Raw genomic sequence first — 8,531 nt, 5'->3', positions numbered from 1 at the left:
TTTTCACTTCTCTGAAACAGGAAGATCTTTATAGGTGATAGCACTCCTACTTTATGGTAATTGCTTATTTAATGCCTGTCTTCTCCTTCAGGTGGGAGCTTCACAAAGCCTGGAACTGTGTCTGCCTTCTCACATGGTATTTGGCATACAGCAGGCATTTAGTAAACGCCCTACACAAAGTAGAGGGGGTAAATGGAGAGAGAGAGAATGGATATTAGAGATATTAATACAAGAGAGAAAGATGGATATATATATATATATATATATGTAGAGAGACAGAGAGAGAGAGAGAGAGAGAGAGAGAGAGAGAGAGAGAGAATGAGAGAGGCTACTGGAAAATTTAGAAGCCTGGAGAACAGAGTTTTGAAGTTGAACTCAAAGCTCCAATTTGCTAAGGTTGCCACATCCTGGATTGAATGACTCAACTGTGTAAATACAATTTTGCTAATGCTTAAATCTTATAACCGGAGGAAAAAGAGGGGGTAATATCACAGTTATCTTCGCACTCAGATAAAACTCTGAGCTCTGTGGAATTCATAGTGTCACTCATTTTGGGATGCTATCCTCAACTTGGTTGGTGTATTACACTTAGTTACTTTTCAGTAAGGTATATGTGAGTTGAACTATCATTTATGCAGCTCTTACTCTTCTTCAAGTTGTACTAGACACTTTACTTGTCTTATCTCTGACTTCAGAAGTTGGCGTGGAAGACATTCTTGTACCCATTTTACAGAATGAAGAAACTGAAGCTCAAATTCCACACAGCTATTAAGAGATAGAATGGATTTAACCCTACTTGTTCTAAGTGATCATTTTCCTACTCTATACTGTGTCACTACAGAGAGTGTTTTTTGTACTTTTGTGATTTTTGTATGCCATTTAACTTTTATGAGCATTAGTTCTTTCATCTGTCAAGTGGAGGTGCAAGGAGTTAATCTCTCTGGTCTGTTTTCCTCTAAAATTCTGTAAGTGGAACAATGAAAGCAGGAAAGACACTCTCCAACACAGTGGAGCTGTCCATGGTCCTGAAAGGGCTGAGCCCAATAAAGCAATAATCAGCTTGTCAAAGAAAGAAGCACAAGAGACCAGAAACACCTCAGTTAACAAAGATCTTGCTGCTATTCTCTGGGTCTCTTAGGAAATTAAACTTACTACCTCTTACTGCTGAGTGTATGGAGTATGCCATGAACCAACCTTGTGCAAATTAAAGACTCAGGTAGACTGGCACAACCTTTCTGCCCCACCTGAAAAACTCCATGTATTTTAGCCAAAAAAGCTGAAGTAACATTTGTCTCCACTTTTTATTCTTTTAACTTGAATATAGATTCTTCTTCTGTGTAACAGATGTCCTTGAGCCTGATTTTCCAAACTTAGACACCCTAAGAACTGAGATTAATTTAATGAGCTCTCTCAGAAACCAGATAAGACCTTTGTTTTTAGCATCTATTCATTGCTTCTTCCAGGGAAATACACTGTCTCACATATGTTTGTGTCAAATGATGGAAAAGTATTGTATAAACAGTAGTTTCATTTAAGAAAAGATGTCATGGATACAGGTAAGCACTGTTTCATACTTTTTTATGTCAATCATGGCTAGTTACTGAATTTTGTCCCATTCTTTCTTATCATTTTCAACATATCCATGAATGTACAATTTAACTTGTGAAATAACATTAATAATAAACCTCTGGTATTTTGAAATCTTTTTATTCCATCATGAACTTTGCAAAGTTTCTTTAAAGATGGTATTGTTAAAGGAATAAGGAGAGTTTTTCTAAATATGGTGAAATAGCATGTCCCACTCATAATTCATTATGAGCTAGAACTATGTTAATAAGGATGTACCAGACCACAGTAAAAGTAAAGAAAAAGCAACAAGTGACTGTGCACTACTCTTAGTGGTTATTTGAGGCCATGGTTTTGTGTGTTTGAGTGGTAGATATATGTGCATATGCCTGCTTATATAAATATGACTTCCATACTTTCAAATACATGTGTGTGTTTCCATGTATGAATGTGAAAGTCCGTATACATGGCTGAATCTAAGCTATTTGCATATGGCACCAGAGAGTGTCTTGCCTTTATCCTTCCAAATGATGTTCCTGAATGATTTGCAATGGAAAGAGAGTCTTACAAAAGAGTGATTTGAAGGATCCTTGAATTCCTACTTCAAAGCAAGGAGAAGAAGCTTGGTTTGGTGTTCATCCTAACTCCGAAATAAAGAACAGGAAGACAGGGATATTGTCTCCAATTCAAAAGAATTGGGCAAAAAGACAGCCTATAAATCTGTAAGACCTGAGGGGAGTAGAGGGTCATTTGGGCTTCTAGAGGGTTGGAAACTTTTGGGATGCTGGAAACAGCTCCCTGATGGGAACAACTGGCAGGAAATGGAGAGTGCCCAGCCTCGGTATGTGTGTGGGCCTGGCAGGCCTCAGCAGCAACTGGCTCGTGCAGACTGAATGAGCTCCATAGAAGACAGCAAGGGCCTGAAGAATGAATAAAATCAGCTGCAGCTGGGAAAGGAAATCTCAGCCTCTGTCCTGGTTACTTTTGTGTGTGTACCTGACCAGGCCACAAGGAGCCCAGATACTTGCTTGAACTTTATTTTGAGGATGTCTGTGAGGGTGTTTCTGGATAACATGAACATTTTTAATCTGTAGACTGAGTAAAGCAGATTGCTTTCCCAGTGTTTGGTAGGCATCATCCAATCCATTGGAAGCCAAAATAGAATAAAAAGGCTGAGTAAGCTAGAAAACTGCTTCTGCCTGCTGTTTTGAGCTGGCATATCAGCTTCTAATAACTTGGTATTGAACTTGGACTGGAACTCACACCACAAGCTCACTTGGGTCTCCAGCTTGCCATCAGAAGATCTTAGAACTTCTCAGTCTCCACAATAACATGAACTAATTCTTTACAATAAGCCTCTCTCTCTCTCTCTCTCTCTCTCTCTCTCTCTCCCTTCTTTTTCCTCCCTCCCTCTCCACTGTATCTCCTAAGTGTATCCTGTTGAATATTTCTTTGAAGAATCTAATACAACCTCCAAATCAGTTACAATGTATTTTTTACACAACTGCCTATACTTATTTAAAATTTAATTTTAAATTGCATTAGTAATATATGAATATATGATTCTCCAGAAAACATCAATAATTATATAAAGACTAAATTCAAGCTAACATCATCAAGGAGGGAAAGGCTCCCTCCTTTCTCCAGCAATAAATAAGATTTATTACTGTTATATTAAGGGATATTTTTCCAGAAAAAAACCAATTATTTACTGAAAGTCAATGAGAATACAAGTTTTCAAGTTGCCTTAAAAAATGAGCTACTTGAAACATCAAGAATTTAGTGACATAAATAAGGATAAAAAGCCTAGCTTCAGAGGAGATGTTAGGAATATTTATCTCAGTAAACCCACATTCATAAATACAGAATTTTAAAATAAGGGAGAAATGCAGTGAAAGGTTTGATGTTGGAGGGAAGAAAGGAAGAAGAGAGAAAGAAAAGGAGGGAGGGAGAAATTCACATATGTGGAGTTTTATCCACATGAGGCAAACATCTGCTGATAATGACAATTTTTTCCCAAATTCTGTTTTAATTTTCCATATTGATGATTTAAGGCATTTACAAAATGAAAGGATGAGTTGCCTCTCATGAGTGGCCTATTAATGGTTTATTAGAGATGGATATTTGAAAAAGCATAAATTTTCTAAAATTGCTTGTCAGAAAAGTTTCATGAAGCAGAAGTAGTTCCTGAGGCACAAATAAGTACCCAAGGCCTCCCTGTGCTAGCTAATTCCCTCCTCTTATGTTCTACTGTAGCATGTGGTTATTACCATTTAATTGGATGTATAGGTGCTCTCATTGTTCTGAAATAGAAATCAGGTAAGTGGCACTTTCATAACATAAAAGAACAAATGCAGCTTCCAAAAGTGCTAGGTGTGTCCCCACAGGCAACCATGCCCAGGGAGACTCTCTTAGCCTTACTGTCTGGGAAGAATCCTTGACACTAAGGTCAGGCATTGTGGTGCATGACTGTAATTCAGCTATTTGGGAGCAAATATAGGAGGATCAAGGCCTGAAGCCAACCTAGGCAAGAAGCATGAAAGTGTATCTGAAAAAAAACTAAAATTAGCAAAAGGACTGGGGACATAGTTCACGTAGTATTGCCTGCCTAGCAAATGCAAAGCCCTGAGTTCAAACATCAACATGAAAGAAAGAGAGAGAGAGAGAAAGAAAGGAGGGAGGAAGGAAGGAAAAAGAGAGAGAGGGAAAGAAGGAAGGAAAGAAAGGAAGAAATGAAGGAGGGAGGGAGGGAAGGAGAAAGGAAGGCAAGAAAGAAAGAAAAACTTTTTTCCTTTTTACATATCAGGTTACATGGCATATGACACAGAATGAATTACTTGGAAATTCTCTGAAATATCAAGCAGAAGAGACAAGAAATCCCTTACATATGTGAGAAGATAAGTCACAGATGAATTAACTGGATACCCGTGGCTGATAAACTCATAGTTGTGCAGAGACTTACGTATTTATAGCCAGTATCTGCAGAGAAATTTGGATAATTAAATAATTACTGGCTCTGTGTTTTCCGTCTTGCAAAAGAAGATTCTGGAGGCTCTAGAGAAGAGGAGACTACCTGTACCAGTCACCTCCATGTTACTGTAATGAAATGCCTGAGGTAACTTATAAAGAGAAAAGATTTACATTGGCGTACAGTTCCGGAGGTTCCAGTCAAAGGTCAAGCAGCTCTATTGCTGTGGGCCTCTGGCAAGGCTGTCACATCATGGTGGGAGTGCCTGTTGGAGCAAACCACTTACATTATGAATCAGGAAATATAGAGAGAGAGACATTGAGATACTAGGCCCTACACTTTGAAAGGCTCTCCCTCAGTGACCTGCGGATCTCCCATAAGGCCCCACCTCCCACAGGTTCCACCAGCTTCCAGTAGTACCACCCTTGGGATCAATCTTTTAACACACATAATACATGTGTTGGGGGACACTTATCTAAACCACAGCATACCTTTTCTCTCTCTTAGTCTCTCAGAGACCCTAATGCACCTGAGACAAAAGTGGCTATGACGAATTTGAGCAGAGCATTTCTTCAAAGCTAATTGGAAGACAGATTATTTTCCAACTGACACAATTTTCAAAGGATTTGTTAAAATAGTTGAGCTGATTAGTTGGGAATTATTGTGACCACATACCTCAAAGGGGAAACTCTTCCCTGTGTAAACCTACACAGCTGAGGAAAGCCCTCTTGATAGGTGAACCATTTCCTAATCACTAATGTTCAGAACTGTAGAGCACATAGCAAGTGCTCAGTCCTTATGCATTAGTGTAAGTGGCAAGTCTGGACCAAACACATTAGAAGAAAAATGAACAAAGTGACAGATTGTGCCTGTAGCTAAGGGTGTACAGCATGGGGACCAAGAAGGGTTTAAAAGAAGATTTGAAGACCTAAACTTTAGACAGTATTTTAAGAAGTCATTTGGCCTGTGGACAGAACATGTTTGAGAGCAGTGGCTTTAGAGGCAGGCCAGGCCTGTTTTCAACTGACTGCATTCATTAGCTATGTGGATATGGGCAAATTCCTGAATATTTCTTAGCCACAGTTTTCTCATCTGAAAATGGGATCAGAATTGGTCTAAGACAGGAGAGAAAACATATGTTATGCTCTTAACACAGTGCCTGGTACATTCAGTAAACAGAAAGGATCATTAGTATGTGAAAGATTTGAAAGAGAACTGTGATCAGGGAACTACAAGTAACTTAGTGAGGGTGGAACTGGGGCACAAGTGTGCCAGTCAAGAGAAAGGAGGCCAGAAGAAGGTAGGGTCATCTCCTCCAAGTCTTGTAGACAGGTTGGGCTTTGAGCCAGTGAAAGGTTTAACTGGGATAGGAGTGAGGGGTAGAGAGTTGGATGGAGATGGGAGTGAGGGGAAAGTCCACCTCTCTGTGTGTGTGTTCAAGTTCACACACTGGTCTTCACAGCTATTGGCTGTCGAGATCGTGCATGATTGAAAGAGAGAAGACCAACTACTCAGAAACCGTTGCTTTCCAACATATTGGTGGTGGCACAAAGCCAGACACACTTGTTTTAACTTTGTGTACACACACACACACACACACACACACACACACACACGGGGCCTTTCTTGTGCTGAGTTTAGATGGCTGCAAACCATAAAAATTAAGCATACAAGAAGCTGGCTTGGAACTGTGTTTAATTGGGCTTTTCTACTCATTCTGATCCTCCCATTTGCTGTCAAGAAGGTATATGAAGCTATTTATTTTCTATTTTCAAGTTTTCTGTAATATTCCGAGGTCAATAAAAAAGACATGGGAATACAAATATAGGGGGACAAAAGAACTTGCCTAAATAGGAGTTTTCTGCCTACCAAACCTTCAATTCTGGAGAGTTACCATGCCTTGGTTTCTGCATCAGTAAAATAGGGATAATAGCAATTACCTCATTAGGGTTGTTGAGAATTGTGCTAGAAACTACTCAGGTTGTCTTACACTATAGAAGTTATTAAGTAAATGATAACTGAGTAGGCTGCTGCTGCTGGATAGGATAGTGACGCAGAAAGAGACCTAGTGCCCCCCAAAGAGGACTTAAAACAGGAACTCCAGAATAAAACAGCAATCACCACAACACATCCTTACCTCTGTCTCTTAAAAAAAACAAAGCCAAAGTACAAAGTTCAACTTCATTCAGGGCCCACTTTGTGCAAAATTTCAAAATAGGCAAATTTTTTTTTTACTCTTTAACTACCCTTAACTTTTAAAAATGTTATAGTAAAATATGCATAGGACATTTATATTCATATTGTTGTGCAACTAATCTCCAAAATTTTTCATCATCCCCAACAGAAATTTTGTACTTACTAAACACTAACTCACTATTCCCTCTTTCCCAAACCCTGACAACCACCATTCTACTTTCTGTCTATGAATTTGACCATTTTAAGTACCTCACATAAGACAAACCATACAATATTTGTCTTTTTGTGGCTTGCTTATTTCCCTTAGTGTAATGTCCTCAAGGTTTATCCATGTTGCATCATATGTCAGAATTTCCTTCCTTTTTAAGGCTAAATAATATTTTTACCATTATACTCCAGCTTATTGACCTTCTACCAATTAAGATGGCATCTGATTAGATTACATTTGATATACTCTCCTGGGAAAATCATTTTTATAGAGATGACCTTCCAAGTGATTCTAAAGTGTGTCTTTCTGTTGATAATTTCAGGTCAATTATGTATGTTGACTAAATTTATGAATAAACTTACTTATTAAAAATTCCATTGTGTGTATATCTATACACATATATACATAGATGTATATGTATGTATACATGTATATGTATGTGTATATATATATATTATATTTGTGTATCCATTCATTCATTGATAGACACGGGTTTCTTTGGCCTTTTGGCTATTATGAATAATGCTGCTATGGATATTCACCTCTCTCTCTTTCTCTCTTTGGAACCCAAGATTCTGGAGATTTCACCCTTACTCAACACCTGTCATTAGGAAAGGGAAGATCTGAGAATCATTAACACCTTGGTGCAAATGTGCTTAATGTGTTAGCTGTAAATGAGAGTGTCTGCATTTTAAAAATCAAGCCAAAGAGAAAGGAACACGGGACATGAACAGCCTGTGAACCTCTGGGAGCACCTCAGAGCATCCTGGGAGATCTTTGCCAATGAAAGCACAACTCTTTTTCCCAGAACTTTTTTTATCTTATGTGCTAATTCCAAAGTGAGCCTATTTCAACCATTAAACACATACAGGAAATATAAAAAATAAATTATACATGCATCTCAAACTGCTATCATTTACTTTTCCACAGGGAGTTTCCTTGCAATATACTAGAGAAGGCTCATTCAGCTCAAATTATGGTTCAAACCCCAGCACACTTTGTCATTACTTCCTGTGCACTTCTCAACATCCTCATTGTGGGTTTACTAGTCTTTCTGTTATCTTTTCCTATGACAGGGTTTTCCTAAGACAGAGCAGCTTTTCCTATGCTGCTCTGCCTTGCCAAACCTGCCAATTTATTCTCCTTTCCTAGTTAAGCAGCAACATTACGTTGTTACCAGAAACACAATCCTCCTACACAGAAGGCATGCAGCATAGCAAATATTTTTCTTCCTACAGAGTGTAAACATCCTATTCTCTGAAGTTGTTAATAAGCTGCAAGGATTCTTGGTTGTTCAACGGAATATCACTCTTCCTTTTCCATCATAATGTCACAGACTTAGCCTGTCATATCCAATTAGTGGTCCAATGTTTTTTTTTTTTTTTTTTTTTGCGGTAGTGACTCTCAGATCCCTTTCTCCTTCTCTACCCAATCTGAGGATGAGGGCTACCTGGTGTTGATACCAGGAAAGTGATGGGTAAATATCAAGTCTGGAGGGCAAATGCAGTATTTGGAACCACAGCCAGGGCTATTACCGAGTGTTGTGGTGGTCTACCAGAAACTAGATGTGTGAGGCAGGGGGCTGGAGTAGAG

The sequence above is a fragment of the Castor canadensis genome, chromosome 10 (assembly GCF_047511655.1).
Source record: "Castor canadensis chromosome 10, mCasCan1.hap1v2, whole genome shotgun sequence".
NCBI classification, from domain to species: domain Eukaryota; kingdom Metazoa; phylum Chordata; class Mammalia; order Rodentia; family Castoridae; genus Castor; species Castor canadensis.
This window is presented reverse-complemented; position numbering follows the sequence as displayed.